Source organism: Petromyzon marinus, chromosome 11 (assembly GCF_048934315.1).
Source record: "Petromyzon marinus isolate PM22_M1 ecotype Great Lakes invasive population chromosome 11, UKy_Petmar_22M1.pri1.0, whole genome shotgun sequence".
In the NCBI taxonomy this organism is placed as follows: domain Eukaryota; kingdom Metazoa; phylum Chordata; class Hyperoartia; order Petromyzontiformes; family Petromyzontidae; genus Petromyzon; species Petromyzon marinus.
The window spans coordinates 18,817,443-18,833,137 of NC_133677.1; positions in this window are offsets into that span (position 1 = coordinate 18,817,443).

Here is a 15,695-nt window from a genome sequence, read left to right on the forward strand (position 1 = left end):
TAAAGTCACGTCCATAGAAAATAAAAAATATCAAATCAAATAAAAATGTGAAATTTTAAATAATAAAAGCAAAAAACCCACATTCATATTCTTGGTTCTTTCGGTAAAGTCACGGAGATAAAAAAAAATACAATTTTCAAATAATCAATTGAATAAAAGCTTTTAATATTATTTAAGCTTTTGTTATATTCAATTTTTTTTTAATTTTTAAATTGGCAGAATAATAAAAGCTTTCATAATGTTCATTTTTTTATTTTATTATTATTTTCTATCTACGTGACTTTACCGAAGGAAGCAATAATATGCCGTGTAGATGCTGCCATCTGGTGGCCAATGACGTTGGCAGGTGGCAGCATCTACACGCCAGATTCTTGGTTCTTTGGGTAAAATAGAAATAATAAAGAAAAGTAAAAAAATAATAAGTCATGATTTAGTATTTTTTCATTTAATTCTATTATTTTCATTTTCAAATCTACGTTACTTTACCGAAAGAACCAAGAATATGGCGTGTAGATTCTGCCAATTTTAAAAAAAATTACAAATAAAAATAATAAATTTAAAATAATAAAAGCTTTCATTATTTTCCATTTATCTTTTGTATTTTTCATTTAACTTTATTATTTTTATTTTCAACCTACATGGCTTTACCGAAAGAACCAAGAATATGAATCTGGATTTTGATTATTATTTTCAATCTATTTAAATTTTTAAATTGGCAGCATCTACACGCCATATTCTTGGTTCTATCAGTAAAGTGACGTCGATAGAAAATAAAAAAAAATCAAATCAAATAAAAAGTGTGAAATGGAAAATAATAAAAGCAAAAAACCGACATTCATATTCTTGGTTCTTTCGGTAAAGTCACAGAGATAAAAAAAATGAAACAAAATTTTGATTTTAAAATAATAAATTGAAAATAATAAAAGCTTTTATTATTATCCATTTATTTTTTTGTATTTTTAAATTGGCAGAATCTACACGCTATATTCTTAGTTCTTTGGGTAAAGTCACGTAGATAGAAAATATAAATAATAAAAGAAAAGTAAAAATTTAAATAATATTTTAAAAAATATTTATTTTATTTTATTGTTTCCCTTCTACGTGACTTTACTGAAAGAACCAATAATATGAATCACTGCAGTCACGGAAGCTTTAAATCAAAATATAATAATAACAATTCATGATTTTCATTTAATTATTTTCTTTTTATTTTCAAATCTACGTGACTTTACCGAAAGAACCAAGAATATGGCGTGTAGATTATGCCAATTGAAAAATGACAAATAAAAGTAATTTTATTATTTCAGATTAATTTTGTATTTAAATTTATTTAATTATTTTTTAATCTACGTGACTTTACCGAAAGAACCAAGAATATGAATCTGGATTTTTGCTTATTATTTTTAATTTATTATTTTAATTTTTCAATTTGCAGAATCTACACGCCACGTTGGTGGCCGGCAGATGGCAGCATCTACACGCCATATCCTTTGTTCATCTTCTTTGGTTCTTTCGGTAAAGTCACGTAGCATGAGAATAAAATAATAAATTGATAAAATAAAATAACACAATAAAATTCTCACGACGTTTCGGCCACAACACAAGCGGCCTTCATCAGGTGAAGGGACGAGACTGTCTGGAGGACAGCGCTGGAGTGAACAAAGCCAAGCTCAGATCGAGACCTTTAAGCTGTGTGAGAAGCAACAAAGCGCCTTGACAAAGGAATTAGCATTGAATTTAGCATTGAAATGGCTGAGTGATTAGCTTGTGACTGGTCACAGATATGGCTATGTTAAAGTCAAAGCATACACATCCACAGAGGCACCCCTTGACAAAGGAATTAGCATAGAATTTAGCATTGAAATAGCTGAGTGATTAGCTTGTGACTGGTCACAGAAATGGATATGTTAAAGTCAAAGCCCACACATCTGAGCTATTAATAGTAACTGGGTCAGTGTCTACTTCAAATATTGTTCAGGCTCTGGAGACTTCCAAAGTTATTCGTGATGTTATACATTTGGTTCGTTTTGAGCATAAACGCGACCTTATATAATTATGACGTGATACACACGCTGAATATACGCACACAAACATCGTGTACACGTGTGTCGCGCCCTCTATTGTCCACATAGACGGCTTGTGCTGACGAGAGAACGATCTTAACGTACAATGTCGTGACATGTATCAGCCCTTTGTCGATCCAGCGTTTTGATAGAGGCCTCCCCCACACCATGTCGTTCGTGGGAGTTGTTTAACCATACTTCACCATGCCGGTCAATGCGGGTATGGTGAAGTGAGGAGGCCCAGAAACTTGTATATGCAGATACGAGTTTGCCTGTGCCTGCATCTGCAGAATTACATTCTCACACATCTTCAAGTGTAGTTTAATACTTCTAAAAATGAATTTATTCTTGAGGATTCCATAAAGTACTGTGGTAAAAAGAAAACAACTTGATTTGAATAAATTTCGATTTAAAGCTTTCGTGACTGCAGAGATTCATCTTCTTGGTTCTTTCGGAAAAGTCACGTAGAAGGGAAATAATAAAATAATAAAAATAAAACATAATAAAATAAAATTCTCACGACGTTTCGGCCACAACACAAGCAGCCGTCCTCAGGTGAAGAAACAGAACTGTCGGAAAGACAGCGCTCCAATGAACACTGCTAAGCTTTTAAATTTTGATTTAAAGCTTTCGTGACTGCAGTAATTCATATTCTTAGTTTTTTCGGTAAAGTCACGTTGAAGAGAAACAACAAAATAACGTCGTGAGAATTTTTTATTGTTTTATATATATTTTGTTATTTTGTTGTTTCTCTTCAACGTGACTTTACCGAAAAAACTAAGAATACTGCTAAGCTTGGCAGCGTATTTTAAGCTGGGTGGGAGGAGCAGAGCGCCTTGCCAAAAGAGTTTACATATCAACAGAATAATTTAGCATTGAAGTAGCTATGTTAATGTGAGATATTAGCAGGATGTTAAAGTCAGAAATTAGCATGTAACTGGGAGATTAGCATGATGTTAATGTGAGGAATTAGCATGTAACTGGTCACGGAAGTAGCTATGTTAAAGTCAGAGTTTACATATCAACAGAGGCATTTAGTATGTTGACGCTAAAGAACTGCAACTACCCAACTATCATACAATAAACCGATGTGAAAGAACTAAATATAAACTACATCAATATAATCAATGTACTCAATATATTCTCCACTAAGCTGAGCTACTAACAATAAGTTAATATACATTACACTTCTATGTCGCAAAAAATATTATAATATGCCTCCAAATAATATTTTTATTATAAACTGGCATAGACAGACCACAACATTGAATTATACGCTGAGTTACTATACACTACGTTAGATTATAATAATATTAGACTTGTAATATTACACTATGTATTATTTTACCAACCCTACTGTATACCACACTGCTGTAGATTCACTATACAATTACGATACTATATATTACCAAATAAATTATATTAAACATTACACTGAGTACTTTGTTGAACAGGGAATGCTTTGAGCTTGTGGGTTGAATCCATCTGTGTGGAGTTGTGTTATTTCCCAATATGCAAGGTGGGGTCTCTCTGGGTTCCACTCACACAAACATCTCAATGCAATGGGACCTTTCTGAAAATACAGTACTTAGACTCAATGAAGCTTTCCTGGGTAACTAGTTAACATTGTAATATTAGCATGAGAGATAATGACGTTCACTTATAAGTGCCATTAATAGTACTATACTGTACTTTTAATGAAGACTATTTTACGTAGTTTTGTGTAAAAAAGTGTCCATTCTCAAAACTTTTTGACGGGCCCTCGTACAGAAATTATATTGCAATCTTATATGGAGATTGCGAGTCAGAGTGTTGTGAATAGTGGAGTGAACGTGTGGTGCCATCATTATATTGTTGGTGTGTATATAGAGAAAGGCCTATTGGGTGGGTAACATTAGGAAATTGGAGGTAGTTAGTGATTGTTGTTTAGAAACAAAATATTACTTGGGTGGATAAGAGGGTAAAATCGTACATCATAGGAACTGCAATATTGTGGAGTTCTGGTATAATGAGTTGTAGTATATATGAATCTTATGTCACCTTAAGTATGCCTTTGTGAGTACACTCGTGACACGGGTGTCATGCGCGTGACCTTTGTCTTTTGTATCAGATGTGCGAGAGCAACTCCGCTGCGAGTCAAGGTGGTGCTGGGAGAATTGCCTTTACCATCGATGGCACTTCACCAGCACCCGTCTCAACCCCACCTCAATCCGGTAGAGTTACAAGAGCTAAAAAACTAATCTCTTGTGACGTCTGTGGGAAAAAATTCCAGTTGGCATGGTGCCTAGAATCCCACTTAAGAACGCATAAGGAGACCCGTGAGCAATGGTGCGGCATATGTGGACAAAGGTTTGATCAGCCAGGAAAATTCAAAAGGCATTTGAAGAGCCACGAAAAGGATTATATGATAAAGGGTGCACCAGGCTTGGTGAATAACGGCAGTTTTGCCAATGCGGTGTTGAATCCACCGTCGCCCTATGAGATGTGCTCAGTCTGCGCATTTTTAAGTCCTATTGAAATCCTGAAAACTCATGAAAGTCTTCACGCACAGTTCTTGTACAGACCGAAGCCTGAACATGATTACACTTCGACAAAAGATAGCGGCGTTAAGATAAAGGACATGAAATCCAATTTTCTTGAATGCTTTGGCCTAGTTCCACGTCAACAAACTGCTTCACCAGTCAGTGAGAATAAACCATACGCTGCTCTCGATCCTATTACGAGCATGAAAGTGTTGATGGCCTTGCAGCAGAAGAAGAAGGAAAAGCGAAGTAGACCTAAGCCCATTAAAAGAAAAAAGACCACCACCAGCGTCACCAATTGCAGCAGTAGCAACAGCCAGAATTCGGACATCAAGAGGATGGACTGCACGGAAGCAGGAGGCTGCGTGGAGCAGAGCATCCCCAAGGTGGATGAACCCAACCTGGCACCTTTAGGTACGTCCTAGTAATGCACACACTACATTTCATTTGGATGTAATTCATAATTTCACAAATTAGTTAATGTACGCATATGTTGACCATATCTGTATGCCTGCGCTGAGGAGTCTAGAGATCTGATGTGGTGCTGCTCGGATGTTGGGTTAAACCGTGAAACTCTGGGTTTCAGTCACCGAGCCATGATTAAACTGGCTTCTCATTGATGGTCTTATCCAGTTACCAAACACTTCTTCTAGCAAACACTTCTGATGTCGCGTGATGTGTAGGAAATTGCAATAACCTCCTAGTGGATAAAAAACGGTCACGAAGGGATGTCATGAGTAGTGCAATGATATCTCCTTCCACGAGCCGTTCTCTTACATGAGGTGCTTCACTGCTGTGTGAGAGTTGCACAGGGATACTTCATCTCATGACATGGAGCCAATATCACCAATGGAAGGAAACTGAGCAAAATACATTGCTTGACAAATTACAAAAAGTATCTATTTCTTAACCGGGGTAAATTTTACTTAAACAAGTGGGTAAATTTAGGGAACATTTTTGAATGTATAGACCGAGTCATTTCCACAATGGGAATTTCCTCTTCATTGTACTAACACCTAACTTCCATGTGTATTTACTCGTTCTATTGCAGGTAATTATTGTGTAATTAATGAGCTGTAATAGAATAATCTGGCTCAACCACCTCAATGTTAAATTATAGTTGTTGCTCTGCATCAACATCAACCACACGAAGAAGTGCAAAATGTTGGGGCTTCAAAATAAGCCCCAAAAATGTATTATGATATTTTTCAGGAAATCAGTATCTTCTTTTCTACTATTTGTACGTATGTTGAACTTCTTTCGTACCATACGTAGCCAACCGTGCTAATCGGAGGTATTTGTTGCTGGCCATTTGGCATTTTGGGCCTTTGGGCCTGTGGTCAGCAACCGTGATTGATAAGACGTCCCGTATACATAGTAATGCTATGGCATCCACTGCATGGTGATAAATAAATTATGTAATTGCGCGTGCGTGTGCTCAACGGTGGATGTCTTGTGTTCCAGAGGAAAAGCCCTTCCCGTGCAGTGACTGCTCGTACGGAGCGACGCAGAAGTCGAAGCTCAAGAGACACGTCCTGAGCGTTCACCACGTGCCCTTCGATAGCGCGCTGGACTCCGACTGCCCCAAGAAGAGAAGGCGGCTGGCTGGGTGCCGAGACCACGGCTCAACTCTGGATTTGGAGCGCGCACGATGCTCACGGAGAACTCCCTGATGATTTATTTCATCCTGAGGCTGAGGTACCACGTGTGGGGCGATGAATGCAAGGTTTTGTGCAGCGGACATTTCCATGATGAAATTTCGTTACGTTCACTGCTGCGAGGTTACATCTATTGCCGTATATTTTTAGTCAATTGCTGTATTTTCTGGTATACAATATATTTAATAAATTGTCCTAATTTCATAACAAAGGTTTTTGGGTTAGATCGTATGAATGTGTCATAACCCTACACCACCTGACACATCCAATTAGTAAGGAATTTGTCACGTAAACAAAACTCCACTTACTTACTACTTCAGCCCACCGGTGTTTTGGAGAGTAAATCCACAAGATGAGTACGACGTTTCACTGGTAATTACATCCAGCATCATCGGGCGATTTGCCAGAATAGTGAAGCCATCCCCCTGCTTCCGGTCTTAAATAGAGAAAGGCGATGTCATCACTGAACCCATCAGGTGCATAAATCAGAGGCGGGGAGGGGGATTATTGAAATTATATAATTGATTAGTAATCATTTAATTAGTATGTTTCCTCTATAAGTAATGATAAATGAGAGATGTCTTCTTCCTCCACGCGTTTGTTCCACTCACGTGGGGTCCACCGTCCTTGCCACCTTCTCCACACCGCCCCGTCCCGTGCCATCTCTCCCTCCGCTCCTCGGGCCACTACGTTCGACCGCATCACCACATCGCCCCACGTCTTCTTCTTCTGCCTTCATCTCCTCATCTTACAATCACAATAACTTAATAATACGCTTCCAGGCCGCACTAAGCCTGTAGCTGTCAGAGAGGTTAAAATAATACAAATTTTCTCAGTTTCAATGGATTCTCGAATTAGTCTTGGCCAGTAATAATGAGTTTTACACAACACTTCATCGTTATCAAAATACATTAAGTGTCCTTGTTGGCAAACATGTTCTGCAACTTCCAAAAGTTATGTTTGAGAGTGTTTAATATTTATTTGGTGTTCTTTTAGTCTTACGCTAATGTTACGTCTCATCTGTCCAATATAACATCTGCCACATAAGCCATTAATCCGATACACACCATCCGTTGACAACTTAGGCAATTCATCTTAAGTACAAGATACTATATTTTGAATTTTGTGTACCATGCCGAATCTTACTTAGATGTTTAGCTTTTTGCTTTTCCAAAACTCGAGCTAATTTCTCAATTACTCCCACGATATATGGTATTTTAATTGTTTAATAACCTGATTCAGCAGTATTGCTGTTCGATCTTGGTTTAGCATTCATTGCTGTTAATTTGAGCATTATTGTAGACATTCAATCGTAGCGTTTCTTTGACATGTTCAATCTCTCTCCCCAGACATTCACCATCTGACACTGTTTTAACCAGATGTATGAGCATCTTGATGAGAGAGGTTTTCTGTACGGGGTGATGATGCGAATCTGCATTCAGATAGGCATCAGTATGCGTTCCCTTTTGGTAAACGCTGTGTGTTATTTTACCATTTAGGCCTCGTCCGATAAATCACCTCTCCTAAGGAAATAAGTATTTAGAGGCCACACGGGACCGGGGGGGGGGGGGGGGGTGGGGAGTTTATCGTTGTGTCTGTTGCTGCGAGCAGATAGCGCGCAATGGAGAGCTTGCTCAGAGCGGAGCTGGGCACGGACTCGGCGAGGACGCTGGGCACTTCGGCCGGTGGAGGCTGCATCAGCACCGGGCAGAGCTACGAGACGGGGCGCGGACACGTGTTCACCAAGATCAACGCCAAGAGCGGGGCACCCTCCTCTACGCCTCCTCTACGCCTCCTCACCACCTCCTCTACCCTTCTCCTCGCCTCCTCTACGCCTCCTCACCATGCCACCTCACCACGCCACCTCACCTCCTCACCACGCCACCTCACCTCCTCACCACGCCACCTCACCTCCTCACCACGCCACCTCACCTCCTCACCACGCCACCTCAACACCTCACCACCTCACCTCCTCTACCCTCCTCTTCGCCTCCTCTACACCACCCTGCATCCTTGCCTCAACCTTCATTCATTCAGCCCTGTCATTAATGTATCACGTTTTTTTTTAGCTGCGACTACTAGCTAATTTGTCAGTTACTCCCACGATATATGGTATTTTAATTGTTTAATAACCTGATTCAGCAGTATTGCTGTTTGATCTTGGTTTAGCATTCACTGCTCTGTTAATTTGAGCATTTTTGTAGACATTCAATCGTAACGTTTCTTTGACATGTTTAATCTCTCTCCTCAGACTTTGACCATCTGACACTGTTTTAGCCAGATGTATGAGCATCTTGTTGAGAAAGGATTTCTGTGCGGGGTGATGATGCCAATCTGCATTCAGATAGGCATCAGTATGTGTTCCCTTTCGGTAAACGCTGTGTGTGTTACTTTACCATTTAGGCCTCGTCCGAGCAAAATATCCAGGAAAGGGAGTGTGTTATTCACCTCCATTTCCATGGTGAACTGGATGACCGGTTTTTGTGAATTGAGATGATTTAGACATTCATTCATTAAGTGTATCCTTACCATGTCGCCAGACAACCAAAGTGTCATCTACATATCTACACCAAAAAGTGGGTTTATATGTACTTGAAGCAAGTGCTCTTGCAACCCGGGGGTTGAGGACCCCTGTGTTAGAGGCCACACGGGACGGGGGGGGGGGGGGAGTTTAACGTTGTGTTTGTTGCTGCGAGCAGACAGCGTGCAATAGGGAGCTTGCTCAGAGCGGAGCTGGGCACGGACTCGGCGAGGCCGCTGGGCGCTGCGGCCGGTGGAGGCTGCATCAGCACCGGGCAGAGCTACGAGACGGGGCGCGGACACGTGTTCACCAAGATCAACGCCAAGAGCGGGGCACCCTCCTCTACGCCTCCTCACCACCTCACCTCCTCTACCCTCCTCTTCGCCTCCTCTACACCACCTTGCATCCTCGCCTCAACCTTCATTCAGTCAGCCCTGTATCACTTTTTTTCGCTGCGACTACTAGCACCACCGTGGTGAATGTTGCAGTGAACTTCCCCTCGTTGATTCCCCCCTCCACCCACGTTAAGGGACTCGGTCTACCAGACACTTTGACCGCTTCGTCTCATCCACTCCGCGTTCAACCACCGCGCCTCACTGCAGTTCACAAGAACGCACTCAACTAAACAACTCGGTCACCCACTCATCCAGTCACTAACTCAATCACCCTATCACACACTCATCCAGTCACCCACGCATCCAGTCGCCCACGCAATCACCCTATCATCCAGTCACCTACTCACTCAATCACCCTATCACACACTCATCTCGTCACTAATTCAATCACACACTCAGCTAGTCACTCAGTCAATCATCCTATCACTCACTCATCCAATCACCCACTCATTCAGTCACCCACTCATCCAGTCACCCATTCATCCAGTCACCCACTCATCCAGTCACCCACTCATCCAGTCACCCATTCAATCACGCACTCATCCACTCACCCACTCATTCAGTCACCCACTCATCCAGTCAACCACACAATCATCCTATCACCGACGCATCCTGTCACCCACTCATCCAGTCACCCACTCATCCAGTCACCCACTCATCCAGTCACTCACGCATCTGGTCACTGACTCAATCACCCTATCACACACTCCTCAACTCGTTTACTCAAACACTCACCCATTTACTCACCCACCCGCTCACCACTATGCAGGTCACCTCACTCTTCTTTTCAGATTTATCAGTTTGCACTGCTCCACTCTGGAATTCACACCCGGTCTTCCTGTTTTCCCAAACTCTTGCAACAATAAACTTGATCAATTTAAGGAACGCGTTTCTTTGATCTTAATTATCTAATTACTCATTGGACAGTTATGTATTATTATTTTTATTGTTGCTGGCCGCTTGGCGTTTTGTATTGTGGGGTTTGCATCGCTGTCAACCCCTTATCAGTGCCTTCCTTATTATAGACCAATTCAGACCTTGTTGGCCGTATTGCCGTATGGACCTGAAAACTCACTTTCCCCCAACAGAATACGGGTAAACCGTGTGGGTTGGCGGCTATGGGTTTTGTTGTGTTTGCAAGTCCAAGTTATAGGACTGCACCCTGGGTTGTGCGTGGTTCTCATTGGTGGGAGATTCCCTTCGCTGTGTTGCACGCCAGTGGCTGGGGGCTGCCTGGGGCCAGTGACGTGAGCCGGTCCCAATGTGCACCGGCAAACATTTACCACCAGGTGGCCCCAGTGTTCATTGCCCGTCCACACGTGGATACCTGAAGCCCATGTCAATCCACTGCTGGATGAGTCCCGCAATGAAGATACAATCAGTACATCCACTTTGCTTTTGGACTCCACCTGTTCCATTGGCGGCTGAATGCGAATCTAAATGTGCATACGTTAGAGACTGGTTAATGCGCATAGAAATCAAACCAATTGACCTACGACCTTTACCCCATCAACTTTTGTAGAATTTTAGATGTGCATTACAGCTACTTTAGCCGCGTGGTTGTGGTGGTTATGTATGCCTGTAATCCACGACTGCGTGGAGGTGAGGGTTGGTGGATCACAAAAATGTTGCGACAACTCCCACCCCTTGGTCGTCAAGGAGGTAGAGAAGGCGGTGTCGAATAATGTGGACTCCGCCTGTTCCATGTGTAGATTTGTGATAGAGCGTTGGCCCCCCCATTTGCTTGGATTTCTCCAGATGCTCCGATTTCCTCCCACATGTAAACACTCATTAATCTTGATTTGAAGCTGTCGTGACTGCAGGAATCCTTACTCTTTGGTTCTTTCGGTAAAGTCACGTAAGTAGAAAAAACTAATAAAAAATAATCATCGATTGCTTGTGTGGCGATCGAAACGTCGTGATCCATTATTATTTGTTCTACCTACGCGACTTTACCTAAACAACCAAAGAGTACAAACTCTCATTAATTGTCCGATAACATCTTTATATAAAGAGGACAACAGAGCATGGGCAGGAGTGGTGGGGGGGGGGATTTGTTGCCAGCTGCTCACCATTTGACTGCCGCCTTCCCTCATCTGTAGTTCCTCGCGCCAAAGTGAAGGGATACTGTGTGCCAGTTACAATTATCACTTGAACGTAACTTGATGTTTCAATGAAAACAGCCACAGATTTAATCCTGAAAATCTTTATTTTTCACATGCAGTGAAACAATGTTGTTAGTAGGCTTGTTTCCCTGGGAAAGCCTCACTGAGTCTCCAGACTCTTTTTCAGGAGGGGCCTGCCAACTTTTCGCAGGAGTAATTTGGATGTTTGGCTAGTACCAGTTACATTGTATGTTGTTGTTGTTTTGCCATGGGAGTAAACCCATGCAGAGAAAGGGACCAGAATGAGGAAAGCGAAGCCAGGCAGTCCTTCAGAAGATGTCATGTACGGGCGTGACCACTGCACCACCCTGCCGCCCAAACAAAAGTAATTTAAATAATGTACAATACTGGCAAATAAACCCTATTAGTATCAACTGAATTTCTGGCCAATATGGCACGTGTATAGCTGCATCGGTGTTTCTAAAAGTCGTGTTCACATTGCCTGAAATTAATAATATAAAGAACAGGTTTCCCACCTCTGGTTTCATTTGGATTACCAGTTGTCATTATGTGTGTCACAGGTAATATGGAAAGGAAAATATTACGCAGCACGAGTTGTAGGATTAGGGCAATTATGGTGACACACGTGACCCCCTCTACACAAGAAACAGCTAAGATTCATATTCTTGATTCTTTCGGGAAAGTCACGTCGAAGGGAAACAATAAAATAATACAAATATAAAACAATAAAATTCTCGCGACCTTTTGACTGCAACACAAGCAATCATCATCAGGTGTGAAAACCACAACAAGAAAATTTGAAAGAACCAAGAATATGAATCTCTGCAGTCACTAAAGCTTTAAATCAAAATTTAACAGCTGAGAGTCAATGCTGGGATGTTGTGCGATTGGTGCAAGCGACCCATCATTGTGTTTTGATGTTGAGCTGTTAAAATTGCACTGTTGTGAGGTGAGGTCAAGGCCGATGACTGCTTCCAGCGGTGTCAAGATCAGCATTTTGAAGAGGCTCGCGGAGGATGATACTGGGCACTGGGGTGCAGTCTCCCTCCATGAACAACAGAGGGCAGAGGAGCGACGCTCACAACAATTATTGGCGGAGCGCCGGGCGTGTAAAACGCAAATTTGGAAGAAAGTTTATCTCGGGGAGTTAACCCACAACACCTGGGTCTGTCCCGCGTGTTCACACGATAACGCGTTTTCACTACAACGCGTTTTCTCCGTCACAACGCGCTTTCTGAGCGGACGACTTTCTTGAGCTGCGCGGTTGAGCGAGATGAGACGGTAACGCGGCGGCGGCGTCCCCTCAAGTTATTTGGACCCCCATCTTACCGTGCGTGGACATTATTATTATTTACGGGAGGAAAATAGTTTCCGCTTAACGCGGCACTTTTCAGGAACGCATCTACCGCGTTAAACGAGGACTCGCCGCGTACAGGTGCCGCGCACGCTGTATCGACCCTGGAGAAATCCGAAGCGCTATGAAGCTCTTGTTCACAGACGTCCAGTAAGGGGCGGGTGGTGTTGGTGGTGTGGGCGTCACCACGTGACACACAGCTTGTCCGTGGAGTCGATCGTGAGGGTGCGACGTCGCCTAGGCAACGCCGCCCCCCCTCTGGCTCTGCTGCTGCTGCTGCCTCGCTCTGTGCACGCGAGGCGCCAATCCGTGACGCGGGCACTGTACGCGTTGCGTCACCGTTCACCGTGGGGGGCGGGGCCTCAGAAACGTCACGTCGTGTACAGTGGCACATTAATGTTGACACTTTTACTCGTGTTTATGTGCCTCGTTATTAAAGGTGAGTTTAATAATAATCATGCTGCTGCTGCTACACAATGTGTGCATTGATATATACGTACAGTTTATGTGTTTAAACGCGATTGTAGTTTATGGGCCCTTGAGGGATTTTTCGCCTCGTGTGAGGTTTTAATGCGCAACCTTAATTATTGCGCTTTTGTTAATCGTTAACATTTGGTCAGGAATAATGCACTTAAGATAAATGTTCTGGCGACGATATTTTGCAAAACAGACGATGGCAAAATTTCGATTTAAAGCTTTCGTGACTGCAAGGATTCATCTTCTTTGGTTATTTCGGTAAAGTCACGTAGAATGAGAATAAAATAATAAATTGATAAAATAAAATAACACAATAATATTCTCACGACGTTTCGGCCACAACACAAGCGGCCTTCATCAGGTGAAGGGGACGAGACTGTCTGATGAAGGCCACTTGTGTTGTGGCCGAAACGTCGTGAGAATATTATTATTTTATTTTATCAATTTATGATTTTATCTTATTCTACGTGACTTTACCGAAATAACCAAAGAAGATGGCAAAATTGTGTATATATAGTGCGATATGTGCCACTGAAACGGCAAGAAGTCAATAACAATGACTCGTGTTGAGTGTTTAATATGCAAGCAATGGGCCCACCACAGGTTCGTTAATGTTATAATGGAAGCAGTGAAATTAATGAAAATCTTTTGCTCTGCCATTTGATTTTAAATTACGACTCTTCAAAGAGCTTTGGTTGTAGTAAGCAATATTTGAATTTGTTTAAGCGACCTGTATTCTCTTACAACATGTTTTATATTCCTAGGCATTAAATTTGTACTAAAGATTCAGACTAATTGTAAATCTAATGGGACCACTGTAATCGATGTCCGTTAATATATGTAGGCGTGGTAAGGTTTCGAGACGCACTCTGCGATGCGTGAAACGCAGTCCGTGTCCTTCCTCATCCATTTGTCTTCATTCCAACGTCAACTTTGTTCTGCCGGTCTCTCTCATTAAGGCCACATGGCCACACTGTGTCTCTTAGTTCTTGCAAGCTAAGCTGGAGTCAGTCTCTCTCATTAAGGCCACATGGCCACACTGTCTCTTAGTTCTTGCAAGCTAAGCTGGAGTCAGTCGCTCTCATTAAGGCCACATGGCCACACTGTGTCTCTTAGTTCTTGCAAGCTAAGCTGGAGTCAGTCTCTCTCATTAAGGCCACATGGCCACACTGTGTCTCTTAGTTCTGGCAAGCTAAGCTGGAGTCAGTCTCTCTCATTAAGGCCACATGGCCACACTGTGTCTCTTAGTTCTTGCAAGCTAAGCTGGAGTCAGTCTCTCTCATTAAGGCCACATGGCCACACTGTGTCTCTTAGTTCTTGCAAGCTAAGCTGGAGTCAGTCTCTCTCATTAAGGCCACATGGCCACACTGTGTCTCTTAGTTCTTGCAAGCTAAGCTGGAGTCAGTCTCTCATTAAGGCCACATGGCCACACTGTGTCTCTTAGTTCTTGCAAGCTAAGCTGGAGTCAGTCTCTCTCATTAAGGCCACATGGCCACACTGTGTCTCTTAGTTCTTGCAAGCTGAGCTGGAGTTAGTCTCTCTCATTAAGGCCACATGGCCACACTGTGTCTCTTAGTTCTTGCAAGATAAGCTGGAGTCAGTCTCTCTCATTAAGGCCACATGGCCACACTGTGTCTCTTAGTTCTTGCAAGCTAAGCTGGAGTCAGTCTCTCTCATTAAGGCCACATGGCCACACTGTGTCTCTTAGTTCTTGCAAGCTAAGCTGGAGTCATTTTCTCTCATTAAGGCCACATGGCCACACTGTGTCTCTTAGTTCTTGCAAGCTGAGCTGGAGTTAGTCTCTCTCATTAAGGCCACATGGCCACACTGTGTCTCTTAGTTCTTGCAAGATAAGCTGCAGTCAGTCTCTCTCATTAAGGCCACATGGCCACACTGTGTCTCTTAGTTCTTGCAAGCTGAGCTGGAGTTAGTCTCTCTCATTAAGGCCACATGGCCACACTGTGTCTCTTAGTTCTTGCAAGCTAAGCTGGAGTCAGTCTCTCTCATTAAGGCCACATGGCCACACTGTGTCTCTTAGTTCTTGCAAGCTAAGCTGGAGTCAGTCCCTCTCATTAAGGCCACATGGCCACACTGTGTCTCTTAGTTCTTGCAAGCTAAGCTGGAGTGAGTCTCTCTCATTAAGGCCACATGGCTGCACTGTCTCTTAGTTCTTGCAAGCTAAGCTGGAGTGAGTCTCTCTCATTAAGGCCACATGGCCACACTGTGTCTCTTAGTTCTTGCAAGCTAAGTTGGAGTGAGTCTCTCTCATTAATGCCACATGGCTACACTGTGTCTCTTAGTTCTTGCAAGCTAAGCTGGAGTCAGTCTCTCTCATTAAGGCCACATGGCCACACCGTGTCTCTTAGTTCTTGCAAGCTAAGCTGGAGTCAGTCTCTCTCATTAAGGCCACATGGCCACACTGTGTCTCTTAGTTCTTGCAAGCTAAGCTGGAGCCAGTCTCTCTCATTAAGGCCACATGGCCACACTGTCTCTTAGTTCTTGCAAGCTAAGCTGGAGTCAGTCTCTCTCATTAAGGCCACATGGCCACACTGTCTCTTAATTCTTACAAGCTAAGCTGG